This window comes from Pyrus communis, chromosome 2 (genome assembly GCF_041283825.1).
Source record: "Pyrus communis isolate YQ-2024b chromosome 2, ASM4128382v1, whole genome shotgun sequence".
In the NCBI taxonomy this organism is placed as follows: Eukaryota; Viridiplantae; Streptophyta; class Magnoliopsida; order Rosales; family Rosaceae; genus Pyrus; species Pyrus communis.
Genome location: NC_142566.1, coordinates 19,317,106 through 19,332,957, shown reverse-complemented (window position 1 = coordinate 19,332,957; position 15,852 = coordinate 19,317,106). Strand labels below are relative to the sequence as shown.

At 34.9% G+C, this 15,852-nt stretch overlaps 1 pseudogene; it reads left to right on the top strand.

Moving 5' to 3' along the window:
- The first annotated feature begins 9,913 nt into the window (after positions 1 to 9,913).
- Positions 9,914 to 11,803, top strand: LOC137734316 (uncharacterized; annotated as a pseudogene).
- Positions 11,804 to 15,852: the final 4,049 nt, after the last annotated feature.

Below are 15,852 nucleotides of genomic sequence, written 5' to 3'. Positions count from 1 at the left end.
AGGTTTACAAACTGCACAAAGCCTTGTAAGGTTTGAAGTAGGCACCTAGGGCTTGGTATGGAGAGATTGATTCATATTTTGCAAAGTGTGGTTTCGAAAAGAGTACCAGTGAGGCAACATTGTATACCAAGTGTAGAGGAGACTCATAGATGATTATAGTACCAATTTATGTTGATGATATAATCTACACTAGAAGTTATCAAGATTTAATGGATGAATTCAAAGCTGATATGATGCATAAATATAAGATGACTGATCTAGGACTTCTACATCATTTTCCTCGTATGGGAGTCATGCAAATTGAAGAATGCATTTTCATACGCCAAAAAAAGTACGCCTCATCTCTGATAAAGAAATTTGGACTCCAGGATTGTAAACCTATGAGCACACCACTGGTACCAAGTGATAAATTGAGAAATGAAGATGAAAGTGAAGCTGCAGATGAAGCTCAATATAGAAAAATTGTAGGTAGTTTGATGTATCTCACATCAACTAAACTTGACATAATGTATGTTGCATGTTTGTTAGCAAGGTTCATGCATTGTTCTTCTAACAAGCATTGTGGGACATCAAAGAGGGTTCTAAGATATGTTCAAGGGGCTCTTGATTTTGGCTTAGAGTACAACAAAGGCAAATGAGCAATTCTGATAAGATTATGTGATAACGATTGGAGTGGTTCAGAAGAAGACATGAAAAACACATATAGGTATGCTTTTACCTTTGGCAGTGGAGTTTTCTTTTAGGCTTCAATCAAGCAACAATGTGTTGCTTTATCCACAGCTGAAGTAGAGTATATTAGTGCATCCGAGGCAACAGCTTAAGCTACTTGTCTAAGGTTTGTACTGGAAGGCTTTGGTGAAGTGCAATCTATTGCAACACCAATGAACTGTGACAATACTTCAGCCATAGCTATCACTAAGAATCCTATTTTCATCAGAAAACCAAGCATATAAACATGAGGTATCATTTCATAAAGGAGGAGGCATTGCATCAAGGAGTGATTGATTTCGTTCACTGTTCTACAAAGGAGCAAGTTGCTGATATATTTACAAAGGCATTAGCAAGAGAGCAATTCACCTATCTCAGAGAATTTCTTGGAGTGAAATCAGTTCACAATTTAAAAGGGATTGTTAGTGTGTAAATTGTGATCTCATGTGGCAGTTGAAATTCTAGCTTATATTGCTGGAATAATTAGCTAAGTGTTAATTTGGTTGTATCTTTCTTATTTGAGTCTCATAGGTCTTAAGTAAGTAAGGTGCCAAGTGTCTACATCTCATAGGGTGTAAGATGGAAGGCTGAGATTGCTTTGATGTATTTTGAATACTGCCAAAATTGTATAACCATAAGAATTTGAGTGATATTCCTTCACTCTCTCTCTCTCTAGCGAATGTCATGGTGAATGTGTGTGAATGAAATCTCATAGTCATATTCTCTGTTGTATCTCTCTCTTTTCTCTATCATCATTCTTCATTTTTGTACTGGAATTTCATCTAAATTCTGTGTGAATCTATGAAATCATAGCTCATAGTGTACCATTCTTTGCTAACTTTAACAGTTTCAAATTCAATCTCTGTACAATTCCTTGACTTTTTTGTTTGAAAATCTGTATCTTCATGCTCCCTTAAAATAAATTCAACACCACAAGGTTGAAGAGTCCCATAAGATAAGAACTTTCATGTCACAGGTGAGGTGTTAATTGTGGAGCCAAAAATAATCACAAGGCAACACGTGGATTTTTGGATAGAAGATGACAAAAATACCCTTAAGGCATACCGGGATTCCTACGCGCGAGCAGCGGACAATCATCCCTCAACCAAGTCAAAAGTGCCCAAAATAGGTAACAATTCAAAAAACATCTCTTCAAATCCCTTCTACAAGATAACTCCCAAAACCTATTTCATTCCATATATTTTTACCTCTTTTTCCCTCTTTTAGCTAATCAATTAGCTATCATTCCATAACTTACAAAATATTCCACATAAATTACATAACCTCCAAAATATTCATTCCAAAAATGTGTTAATTGGCTAATTAATGGATTAATTAATTACCTAATTAATCCATTAATTGCCAAATAACTCACACATTAAACCACAAAATGCACACAAAAAGCATCCCAAAGGCCGGCCACCATTTCTCCAATGGGGACCGGCCATGCCCTATAAATACTACCCATTTTCTCTAAAGACCTAGTTCCACACTCTTGCAAAACTCCCAAAAAATCTCAAACATTTTTCTCTCTAAATTCTAACTTTGGCATCGGAGCTTCCTCGGCCAAAGCCCCCCTCCCCCCCCCCCCCCCCAAAAATTCATCGTGGGCGCGTGAGGCTCTTGGCCTTGACCTAAGGTGTTATTTGTTTTGTAAGTGCAATTTTGTCCAAGATCAAGGAGGAAGAAATTTGTATCCACGTTAATCTCGCTGTGGATAAGTTTCTCTAGTATCTATGCTAACTTCTACTGGTCAAGTTTCCAGAACTGTTCATAAATAATCTAGATGTTGTTGAAGCATATAATTCACAAAGGAAAATATATTAATAAGAAAAAAAGAGAAAAAAATCTCTACAACCCGCACATACGTGGACCTCAATGTGAGACAAGTTTGAGTTTGTGTATGTATGGAACTCTCCCAAAACTCTCACGTTCTCCACTAGGTGATGGCTTTCTCTCAACCTCTCCACATCCCCGGAAAGTGGCACACATAACAGAATGGAAAAGGATCTCTGACTACCCTTTACGTCTATAAAAAGACGAAGGCAAGGTTCAAATAAAAGGAGGAGACAGACGACAAAAAGCTGAGAGAGAGTAAAGAGAGCAGCGAATGAGAGAAAAACGATAGCTGCATGAATAGAAAGAGAGAGTCTTACCAGAAAGAGAAGAAAGGAGCAAATGGCTGCAGTTATGCAAAATGTTCGTGGGGAAGAAGAATCAAAGGTAAAAATTTTATTCTTATTTATCATTTCTTTCCTTGCACTAACCTCCACTTCATGGCAGAGGACCTTCGAAGCAAAGTTAGTTTCCCACATGCTCCTACAAAGAAATGATCTAGTGAATGGCCTCTCTCTATAACAAATCAAAATGGTGCCAATCCCTCTTCACTCTAGAAGCAATCTTCCAGTGATTAAAGCCGATGGGCAAGAAAAGGAACTAGAAGCAACAACCCTTCTCCGCTATCAAAATCCTCTTCGAAATTAGACCGATAAGGTTAGCTTTCACGTGATTGTAGCAATTCGGCATGCAAGAAAAAAAAAAAAAAAAAAGGTTCCTGCCACAAGAAAAGCATAGAAATTCTCGCTTTTTTCGAAAGAACGTAACCAATCAGCATAGAATGATGGTCGAAGTCTTCTCGTCAAGACTTTCTCAGCACAGTATATCTGCACGCAGACACAGAGCTGCAGGAAAGTGAACTCCTTCAAGATGTTCATCTTTAGCGGCTCAAATCTACTCATCAAGCATTTTCTCAGCACAGCGTGTCTCCACGTAGACACAAAGGTGCCGGAAAGTGATCTTTACGGTGAAGGTCGAAATCTACTTGTCAAGAATTTTCTTAGCACAGCATGTCTCTATGTAGACACGGAGGTGCTGGAAAGTGGTCTTTACGAGAAAAGTCAAAATCTACTCGTCTAGAATTTTGTCGGCACAACATGCCTCAACGTAGACACGGAGGTGCCGAAAAGTGATCTTTACAGAAAAGGTCAAAATCTGTTAATCAAAGAATTTCCGGCACAGCGTGTCTATACATGGATGTGGAGCTGCTAGGAAATTAACATCTCTACGCCAAGACATTTGTACGCTAAACTACGAAGAAATTCTTAAGATCGTGAAGGTTTTGAATACTGCATCTCGTGTAGAACAAGGAAGCAGCAGCCAAATGACAATGTCATCGCCAGTCCCCACTGTAGCAACGAGGAGCAGCAGTCGCCACTACATCTCGTTTGATTCCAAACGATGACTGCAGCATGTTCTTCTCTAGATCACCAATTTTGCAGAAAAATGACGTTCAGATCCTTCCCACCAAATACCAAGATAAAGCTGAAATGGGCTCTTATTGGAACAGATGAAGAAAAGACAATGAAATTGTTTGGAGGTCATTTTCAATGGCGAAGCCAGAATTTCATATGAGGAGAGGCCTTTCACAAATGCAAAAGAAATGATGGCTAACAATTAAAAAACTACTAAACGAACATCATAATAACATATTCATTGTTAATGGTGTGTTTGAAAGTGTTTTGAAAATGACTAAAGATGCTTTTAATGAAAGTGTTTATAGAACGAATCCTTAATTAAAGTGTAAAGTAAATTCGAAAAATAACTTGAAGTGCTTACAAGAAGTACATAATTGGTGATTCTTCCAAACTTTTGAAACGTAAAAACACTTTCACCAAACATGTACTGAATGTACTTCCAAGCATTAGACTCAGCAGTTTTTGACACGACACGAAAATAACAGGTTTCGGGTCAACACGATAACTAATTGGGTCATTATCGGGTGACCCATCAAGAACCCGTTAATAATGGGTTCTTAACGGGTATACACGTGGGTAACCCATTTTGACCCGTTAAGAAAAAAATTATTTTGATAATTTTAAAGTTTAATTACTAAAAGATTTATTATAAAATACAATAGCCATTTTAATATATACAATATATTCTATATTATATATATAGCTTTGTATTATTATTCTATATAAGTTTTTTTTTTTTATATAAATTTGGTCATTATTTATTTTTATTATGAGAGTTCCTTATTATCATTACTAGGATAAATTTTACTTAACATGTTGTTGTCCAAAATTAAAATAAACTAGTGTAGTATTTGTATAGCCAAGAACTAAGAAGACATACATATAAGTATGAAAAATGTGAAAGAACATATAAACACTCGTGATTCATCATTATTCCTCCACGAGTAGATAATGATTACACTTACATTATCGTTTAGATTTTCAAAATCCTCCAAACCCTCATTAATAATGTTTTTTAATTGAGGGAAAAATTAATAAAATTAATAATAATTATTTTAGAAGTGTAAAAAATGTAAAAAAAAATATGCAATCACTCATAGTGACAAATTTTACAACTTTCATGAAGAGGCCAGCTTCGAAATCCAACACTAAAATCCATAAACCTTAAATTTATATTTAACCATTGATTATCATCTAAGCTTTATTCTTCTTACTGAATTTCATTTTTTTAATTTTCTTTTTTGAAAACATGATCATCTATCGAATGTAAGAAGATGAATGATTCAGATCTTTGATATCACATTTCGATATTTACGGTTAACTGAAATATGAATCGATGTCATATAGTTTGAATAAACTTTATTAACATCAAGCAATATTTTCACTAATCGTAAAACTCTAAATGTAATATCAACAATCCAAACCATTCATCTTCCTGCATCCTCTAATAGATCATGTTTTCAAAAAAGAAAATCTGAAAAAACAAAATTTGATGAGAACAATAAAGCGTAAATGTAAACAACAATCAACGGTTAACTTTTAATCTATGATTTATATGATTATAGTGGCGAATTTCGAAGTTAAATTCTTCATGAAAGTTGTAAGGCTTGTCATTATGAGTGTTTATATATTTTTTACACTTCTACATTAATTAAAAAACTACTAAAGACTTTACTTAAATAACAGTCGTAAGATAAATGAAAGTAAATCTGTACCGTTGGATTCTATTTCACTTATATTATTAGAACTTTTTTGGACAAAAAAAACCCTTCTCTATTCCAATATTTTCCAATTTTACCATTTGATCAATTTAGGTAAGTGAAAATATACTTAAAAGAAAAATGTGTTTTTATGTTTTGGATGTGACAATATGGTATGTATATATTTATTTAATATTATGTTTTTCATTTGATTATTTATTGTTTTAAAATATATTTTCCTTAACGGGTAACGGGTCAGGTCATATTACCTGTTAATATTGTCGGGTCGATTTCGGATTGGGTCATTTTACCCTTTTATTTTAAAGGGTATTACACGACACGACCAGTTAAGATATCGGGTATGACACGAAAACGACATGAACACAGAAAACACGACACGAATGCCAGGTCTACCAAGCATGCACAATATTACTTGTTTCATGGTAATTTTGTCATCTAAACTATTAACTTTGTCATCCACACACCTTTTTTAAGTGTGTAAATAGTACTACCCTTAAATTTAATAGTGCAAATCAATAAAAAATTCTAAACACTAACCCAGTAACACTTAAATAAGAGGTAAGATAGAGGATAAACAATAAAAAGTTACAGACAATAAGATAGATTTTACAAATCTTATTGTTATTGAATTAGTTTGAGTTTGGTATGACCATATATATATATATATATGAAATTTCAGAAAATGAGAAGAAGAATAATTTTGTAGATTTGGAATCCCGCTTCTAGGTTGCACCGTGAAAGAGAAAAATTAAAGTAGATTTTTTTTTTTTAATTTAGAAGTGGAGGTTTAGTGTTAAGGTTTTTTTTTTTTTTTTTTTTTTTAATATCAAATGCTAAAGATTATTAATTCTATGTGATATATATATATATATATATAAAATAAAGTATTAGAGTTAGTGGTGGGATGTAATCAGACTTGGAAGTTGAAATTTGGAATGGGAAGAAAAGATTTGAATTGTTGTACCATTGACCAATAAGAGGAGGATTCTGAGTTAAAGAAGTACAATGCCAATTAGAGGAGGGTTGCAAAAAAAATCTCAGGATGAGACTAGGGCCAATCCTTGTCTCAAGGTCCCTCCGCCACTTGTTCACGTGGTCCCCCACAGCCCAGGTCCTGTCTGCAGAGTAATTAGGCTCTCAGAAGTCCAAAGTTTACTGCAAGCATGGTCTCTCTAAAAAAAAAAAAAAAAAGAAGAGGGAGAGTCCAAATAATTTTAGAATGCGTTTGTTACACCGGATTATCTCAGACTGGATTAGTTTTAGGAACTAAATTAAACTGACTTAAACTAGATTAAGCTGGACTGATTTAGTGAAGTGTTTGGTGCAACATTGGACTAAGAAGCAGAATTATAATATTATATTATATTATATTAATTTAATATATATCAATTAATATTTTATTATTACTTTTTCTTTTTATTTCTAGGATCCTCTTCTTCATTTTGGAAAGATCTCGTCCATAAACCCACTTAAGCAAACTGACATTCCACTTTGAGAAAACAAAGCAGAAGTCCATCTCGCAAATCCTTCTCTCTCGCGGATAACTCTCAATTGTTCATCAATCTTTGCTCTTCAATTCACAATCTCTCCTTATCAATTTTATTTTAGATTTTGTGCTTAACCTTCATGGGTTTTAATGGGTATTTCAAAATTTTGTTTTTTGTCCCTTTCCGTTTTTCCCCATTTTTCTCCCTCCGCCTCTCCCTCCCATGAGATCTGTTTTTGTTGTCGTTCAGGTCGACCCAGATGGAAAAAGACACCAAATCACCGACCCAGATGCCAAAAGGGCGCTGGGTTTACAAGACGATGGACGCTTGATGCTGCTCATGCGGGTTTGAGCGACACTGCTTGTAGAAGAGGGAGACGGGACTAGCAATCTCGTGGTTTTTGGCGGGTCTCGCTAAGACCTCTTAGGCCATCTCCAACCGAAGGGTCCAAAGGGTCAGAGGGCAGAAAATAGCCCGAAAACCTTCTCCAACTGAGGGTTAGGCCAGAGGGCTGTGGAAATTGAAAGGGCCCCACGGAATCAGAGAGGGCTGGAGGGCTGGCCAAAAAATATAGTTTTCCTGTCGATTATAACCGACATGATTGTTTAAAAAAAAAAATTTGAATACAACGGCTAGTCAACTAGTCGTTGTATTCAAATTATTATTATTATTATTATTATTATTATTATTATTATTATTATTATTATTATTATTGTTTTGGTTTTTTGGGCCAATTTTTTTTTTTTTAATTCTTAAAAATTCTAATTTTTTTTTCCTTATAAATACCTAAACCATTCATTAAATTTAAATTCTAAATTTTTTGGTTTTTTGGGCCTGTTATCGTTGTAGTTTTTAAATTTAAGTTGTTGGATTTGAATTTAAATTGTCGTAGTTTTTAAATTTAAATAATAAATTATGTTTGGTCCTATGGCCCTCGGTTGGAGACAGTTTTTTGTGGCAGGGCTAAAATGAGCCCTCTGGCCCTCTGGCCTCGGTTGGAGACGGAGGCAAATATGGTCATGTACTGTTCATTAAAATATTAATATCTTGAAGAATCTTGGAGGGCCAGAGGGCTAAAACGAGCCATCTGGCCAGCCCTCAGTTGGAGATGACCTTAGTGAAGCCTTTAGTGTAGGCGAGTCCAGGCTTGTCTCATTAAGACTAGTCCCGCATGGTAACAAACATCAGACTGGACTAACTATTAGTCCAGTCCAGTCCAAGGACAGTTAGCGAGGGCAAACAAACACCCCATTAGGGCTTTATGAGGGGTTTATTTGAAATCAAAATCTTTAGTTCTTCTGATACTTAGTACTATGGTATGGTAGTATTCATTTTCACTTTGAAGTGAGAAGTCTTAGATTCGAATCTCGTGGATGACGAATTCGATACCAAATTATTCTGCGTATCGTGTGGTCTATCCAAACTCCCTCTTTTCTTAGTGTAAAAAATATCTATGTACTCAGGAAAAAAAAAAATCTTTGGTTCCTCTTGGATGCCGTGGCAAGTATGCAAGGAAACAAAATTGCTTGTGGCAAAATAAAAGCATAGCAAGCAGGGACGGATCTGCAGAGGGTCCTGGGAGGTCCCAGGACCCCTCGGCCATCCTAAAATGTTGCTAGAAATTTTACGGAGGACCCCTCGTACTCGAACACGAGGTCTGTGCAGACTGTCTGTGTTGCTGCAGCAGCAGGTTGCAGGTTGCAACGGAGAAGAAGAAAACAGGGCATTAAAAAAATTGGTCCAAAATGCAGTGTTTTGGCCCTTTTTTTTTTTTTTTGTTTTTTTGTTAAACCAATGAAATCAACATTTGCAATTGGTCCACCGTTTGCAACATGATTACATATTGTTTTTGAAAGTCAGCCCCACATGGGCCATCTTTCCTGTCGTCCCTTTCACTTCTCCTTTTCCCGTTCCTTCCACTTCTTTTCCCCCTAATCCCCCCATCTTTCTTATATTCACCCAAAACCCTAAATTTCTAATCCCACCCAATCCCATATTATAATTACATTACTCCAATATTATACCTCCACTTGTTTCAATTCTCCAAGCCACCACTATTTGGTTCCAAATTCAAGTAAGTTTTTTTGTATTCTAATCTAATCTCAATTAAATTATATTAGATATTGGTGGAGATTTTTAGTCTATTATTGATATGATTGTTGATGTGTTTTATGTTTGTATACTCATTTTATAATTGAAATTTAGATGGAATTTTTGTTTATTGGTTGATTGGTATATGTTTTGTGTTTTTGGTTAAATGTGTAGTTTAGAAATAAGAAATATGGAAAGATTTTTCAAGCCAAAGCCAATAGCACCATCTACTTGTTCGGGTAGTTCGAGCTCAAGACAAAATGAGTGTGACATTGATTTTAATAATCTTGAGAGAGACCCGGGAAAAAGAATTCGAATGAAGGACTATCCTTCTAATATTCAAGATGAGGTCCGCAGAGCATATTTGCAAATGGGACCTTGTAGGCCTACAAAGTATGAGTTCCCATACACTTTGCATTCAAAGAAAAAGCGACGATTTGTTGTTTCGTGGTTTGAAGAATATGATTGGTTGGAGTATAGTATATCTAAAGATGCGGCATTTTGTCTTCATTGCTATCTCTTTAAAATCAACTTTTCACAATTAGGAAGCGATGCCTTCACTAGGGTAGGCTTTAAGAAATAGAAGAATGCAAGAGAATGTTTTGACAAACATGTTGGTCCTATTGGTAGTTTCCACAATAAAGCTAGAGAAGCGGCTAGTTATCTAATGAACTAAAAGACACATATTGAAGCAGTTGTGATCAAACAATCAGAAGAAGAGTGTATGAAATATCGTCTTTACTTGAATACATCAATAGATTGCACTAAGTTCTTGTTGCGACAAGGCCTTTCTTTTCGTGGCCGTGATGAAAGTGTCACTTCGAATAATAGGGAGAATTATTTAGAGCTCTTGCAATTCCTTGCAGATCATGATGAGAAAATAAAGGAAGTTGTGTTGGAAAATGCTCTGGGAAATCTCAAGCTAATAGCTCCTTCAATTCAAAAAGATATTGTCAATTCATGTGCCTTCGAAACTATTAAGGCTATTATGAAAGAAGTGAAAGAGAGTAAATTCTTTTCTATAATGGTAGATGAATCACGTGATATTTCAACAAAGGAGCAAATGGCGGTGATTTTGCGTTATGTGGACAACAAAGGTCAAGTAATTGAAAGGTTCGTGGGAGTCCAACATGTTACCGAAACAACTTCAAGTAAACTAAAGGAGTCCATTGATGAGTTCTTGAAACTACATGACTTGAGCTACTCCAACCTACGAGGTCAAGGTTATGATGGTGCGAGTAATATGAGAGGTGAGTTCAATGGCCTTAAAAAAAAAATTTTGGATGAAGAAAGTTGTGCATTTTATGTTCATTATTTTGCTCATCAACTACAATTAGCTCTTGTTGCCGTAGCAAAGAAAAACTCCGATGTTGCCGCTTTTTTCACATTGACTAATAGTTTAGTAAATGTTGTTGGATGCTCATGTAAGCGTCGTGATGCACTTAGAGAGAAACAATAAGAAAATCTCTTGAAAGCTATTGAAAATGATTGTCTTGAAACGGGGCAAGGGTTAAATCAAGAAACTAGTCTTAAACGTGCTGGGGATACACGGTGGAATTCACATTATGGTGCTTTGATTAGTTTGATTACAATGTTCTCATCTGTGGTGGATGTGCTTGACATGATTGTTGAAGATTGCTACAATGATAGTGTTGGTGAAGCAAAAAGGTTATTAAAAGATTTACAATCTTTTGAGTTTGTGTTCCTCCTCTTTTTGATGAAATCCATATTAGGAGTTACAAACGATTTGTCACAAGCATTGCAAAAAAAAGATCAAGAGATTGTGAATGCAATGGCTTTAGTCAAGACATGTAAAGAACAACTACATTGCATGAGGAATGATGAAAATTTTGATCTTTTGGTTGATAAAGTATCATCTTTTTGTGTTGAACATGAAATTGAGGTGCCTAATATGGATGATTTATATGTCATTCAAGGGAAGTCATTGTGTAAGGCTCCAAGAAAGACCAATCATCATCATTACAAAGTGGAGCTCTTTTTCGAGGTCATTGATTTCCAACTTACAGAATTAGATGATCGCTTCGCTGAAGGTAATACCGAATTGCTTATTTGCTTGGCATGCTTGAGTCCGAATGATTCATTTGTAGCTTTTGATAAAGAGAAGCTTGTTCGCCTTGCTCATATGTATCCTAAAGATTTCACGGATCGAGATAGATTGGCATTTCAAGATCAACTTGATATTTACATTCATTTCGTGCGTTCTGATAATGATTTTTCTCAATTGCGGGGAATTAATGAGCTTGCTAAGAAAATGGTGGAGAAAGGGTTGCATCGAACATTTGCATATGTATATTTGCTTGTTCAGTTGGCTTTGGTTTTACCGGTTGCAACTGCTTCAGTGGAGAGAGCATTTTCCGCTATGAATATCATTAAGGGGCCACTTCGCAACAAAATGGAAGATCAATGGTTGAGTGACAGCTTAGTTGTTTACATTGAGAAAGATGTTTTTTCATGTATTGGTAATGAAGCTATCATGGAACATTTTCAGACCATGAAACCTCGTCGTGGATGCTTGAATTAGGATTTTATAGCTTGTAATATTGTTATGCAAATGATTTTTGAATAAAATGTATTATATTTAACTTTTCAATGTTATTTTTGTCTATAAATTTTTTAACCTTTATTATTGGGACTCTCCGAGTTTAAAATCCTGGATCCGCCACTGATAGCAAGTAGGATTCAAAATGATTAAACAATACCTTTGCCGCATCTTCAAATTTATATCTATTAAAGCTCAGCAGAAAAGTACTATTCATCATGGCAGAGAAAGCAGTGTTCACCAACAGTGAAAAGGCGGAAATAACCTTCAATTTTGTTATCTTAAATTTTTAGTTTTTGTTAAATTTCTTCGCAAGCTGTAGTTTTTTTTTTGTTGCATTTGTCAGCCGCCCTCGACAATGAAGGACCTGCTAACGGTGATGTATTTGATTTCCCTTCATTAATTTATGCCATGGTTTGTTTGGGCATGTTTGCAGGTTTTGCTGCTTTGTTTTTGTTGATCCGGCTGAGTTTGATGTTATTGGATCTGTTTTTTTAATGAGTTTTTTTGAATTTTTTGCTTATGGGGTTTTGGTTTTCTTATGTGTGGCATAGATTGGGGGCTTGGATTATGTGAGAGAGATGGGAATCGTGGGATGATTCTTATCATTCAAAGCGTTCAGCTTTCAATGCGTCAAATGTGTTTGGTGTGTGTCCCGACTCTTATCATTCAATTTTTTTTAATTTTTTTACATTATGTCTGATATAGATTGGGGTCTTGGGTTATGTGAGAGAGGTGGGAACTGTGGGATGAATCTTTTGGTGTGGCTCCACGGATTTGAACCTTGAATGAAGCGAAGGAGATGGGGTGCAGGGATTTAACAAAACATTAAATACTAATTTTATTGAAAATATCTTATTTTTATTCTTAAAAATTAAATTGTTTTGTTTTGGGCTCTACGGGTTGGAACTTGGAACCTTGGATGATGTGAAGGAGGTTGGATGAAGGGATTTAAAAAAATATTAAATACTAATTTTATTCAAATATCTTATTTTATTATTATAGCATGAAAATCAATGGACAAAACCACCACCCTCAAACTAGGGAAAAGGATGAGGGAAAATGATGAAGGCCACGGCCGAAAGCAAATGGAAAAACATCAACAACCCTCAAAAACCCTCAAGCTTGGGAAAAAAAATGAAAGCTAATGATGACCAAACAACATCCCTGAAATTACCGAAAAAGTATGCACACTGGCAACATGAGTGAAGCAGATTCTGTGCCCTCCGACTTTTCGTGCTCTTCTATTTGTGTGGTCACGGTTAAGTCACGTTAACGTTTTATATTATCATTTCTTTTTGTCTTATTATCTCTATAAAAAAACAATATAAAATATTAACGTTCCTTAACCGTGACCACACAAAATAGAATGACACGTGAGTAGGCCCGGCCCTGAGGGTGTGCAAGTGGTGCCACCGCACAGGGCCCCCAAAATGGAAGGGCCCTGATTTTTCAATTTTACATGAATATACGTATATATACCAATATGTGTAAAAAAAAAAAAATTATAAAATCAACTGTTAGCACAAGTGGTACTTATGTTTCTTTGTATCCGTTTGGGAATGGGTTCGAGTCTTTGACAACATCATTTTTTACTTTATTATTAGTAAATGCATAAACTTCCATGAAAATAATATAAAAATTCCACACAACTAAAATAAAAATTCTAACCCTGGACCTTTAAGTTTTTTTTTTTTTTTTTTTTTTTTTGAACCAATGATCTTATTTACGCTAAGGAGAAGGGGTGGGGCTTAGCATCACAATAGGCTAGCAATGATGTGGTTCAAACTTATCTTTGGTAATAATCGAACCTAAAACCTCTCACTTATAAGTAAAGAGGAATACCACTATATTGTAGTACTAAGTGGTTGGACCTTTAAGTAATTAAGAAAAATAATAATTCACCTTTTTGTCAGTTGATTTGTTATATTTGTTTGTGCTATTAGAATTTATAGAAAGCAAAACTGAAAATTAAAAATAAAAAAAAATTAAATTCGCAATTTGAGGGCCTCTAATTCACTTTCACACATGGCCCCTAAAATCTCAGGACCGGTTTTGCACGTGAGGGCACAGGAAGTGGGAGGGCAGAGAATTTGCCTCCCTTTCATCATTCTGCCTTTTTTTCTTTTTCTTTTTCTTTTTCTTTTTCTATTTTATGCATAAAGCCTTTCTATATATCGGTAATAGTCAATTCTTATGCAGAAAAAAGATGAAAATGATGACTATTTTTCCAAATGATAGAGGTAGCAAATTATATCTCGGTATTATACAGACCCCAAACCAGGAGTATTTGATCCATCTTTATACACCATTTTATTTCATTTTTACAATAGAAATGCGATGAAACTAACTGCTAATTTATGATGTTATCATTTAGATGATTTCAACTATTGCTCATATTGAAACTATTTAACTGATTTCTACTATGTAGACCAAAACATGTCAACAATGATATGAAACTTTGAGAAGGAATACCTAATCACGTTCCTGTGCTTTTTATTTTTTGATATCTAAGTGGTTGACATGATTTTTGACCATTAGATCATGTGACTTTATGTTTACGATTATATTGTTTCTGATTATTTACTAAATGTAATTGGACAAATTGTTTCTTTAATCTACTCATACTGTGGGATTTCAAAGTTGAATCCGCTTGCTTTCCGCCTTTCAGAAGAAATTCTCTTTAGAAAGTAACAAAACAAAAATATTTCTTGATGAAATAAAGTTGTTTACTTTATTGAGATGATCGATTGGTCATGCCCTATTGGTTCTAAACATAAATATACCAAAATGGGTTTTCAACTTTCCATTTTACATATTTATTGGTTCAAATTTAAATGTCATTCTAAACTTTAGACATCTGTTCATTCCACTAAATTCGAGTTTACAGTTTTTTCAAACATATATAATTTCTAATTCCGCATCAATGCGTGGGTGGAATTTCTAGTAAATAACTAAAAGATGTTTATCTTGTCTGCCATGTGAAGTCAAGTCCACGTTCACAGAGAGGAAAAAATAGCTTGCTGACAACTTCCCAAATTAATTGGGAAAGACAATCATGTGGCAACCTTAAAAAAAATAGTGTTTTGAAAAAACACTTCCGGTACTATATATTTTTAACGAAAAATCACGTTTTTATATTTTTTTGATACCATTCGTTACACTTTTATTTGTCATTTTTCATTAAAACTAAATTTTTTAAAAACTTTTCCTTAGTTTTTCTTTTAAAAAAAAGCCATAGCTCTCCAATTTGAAATCATGTGGTTTCTTTTATAACTTTGGGACTGCTCATGCCAAGAGGCTGTAAATTCTACAAGAAGAAAAAAGTCTGCAATAAAGTTCCCAATTTTACGGGAATGCTGCTCACGTGGGATATTGCCTCACGGAAAGAGATTCTCTCCGAATCTCTTCCATCAAGGACATCGAATTAAGCGATACGAGCCTTTGAAATTTCATCAAATGATCAAAAATTATTATAACTTTTAAATAATCAAAACAGGTGGGCCGTTAAGGAAAAAACCTAAACAATGAGAGAACTTATGGAGAATAGATAGGATGGGAATTTGAAGAAAAATGATGAAACAACACCAACAAAAAACAAATTATCTTTACCCAAATGAGAAGAGATGACGTTGAATTCGACTTTCTAGAAGCAAAAAGAAAGAACTGAGAGATGACGAAAAAATTAGGGATAGGAAAATGGGAGATTTGAGAGAGGGAACAAGAACCATAAACCTTTACCTGGTTCAATTGCGGCTCAACATCAATGGTTATGGCGAGAGTGGCAGATAAGGTTTTAGGCTTTTGAAGATAGGGAGATAGCCGCAGAGCGAGAAGGAGAAAGTGGAGAGCTAGAGGGAGACTCGAGCGTCTAATTGAGTCTCATTTTAATTCTTTCTTCTTTTTCTCTTTTAGCGCAGAACAAAGCGCCAAAGTTTAGCGCGCAAAAAATTTTAACAAAATTTAATATGAGAAATTTTATTTTGACCCAGCTATCCTATTTCTAAATCCAATTAAAAATTTTTCTCTAC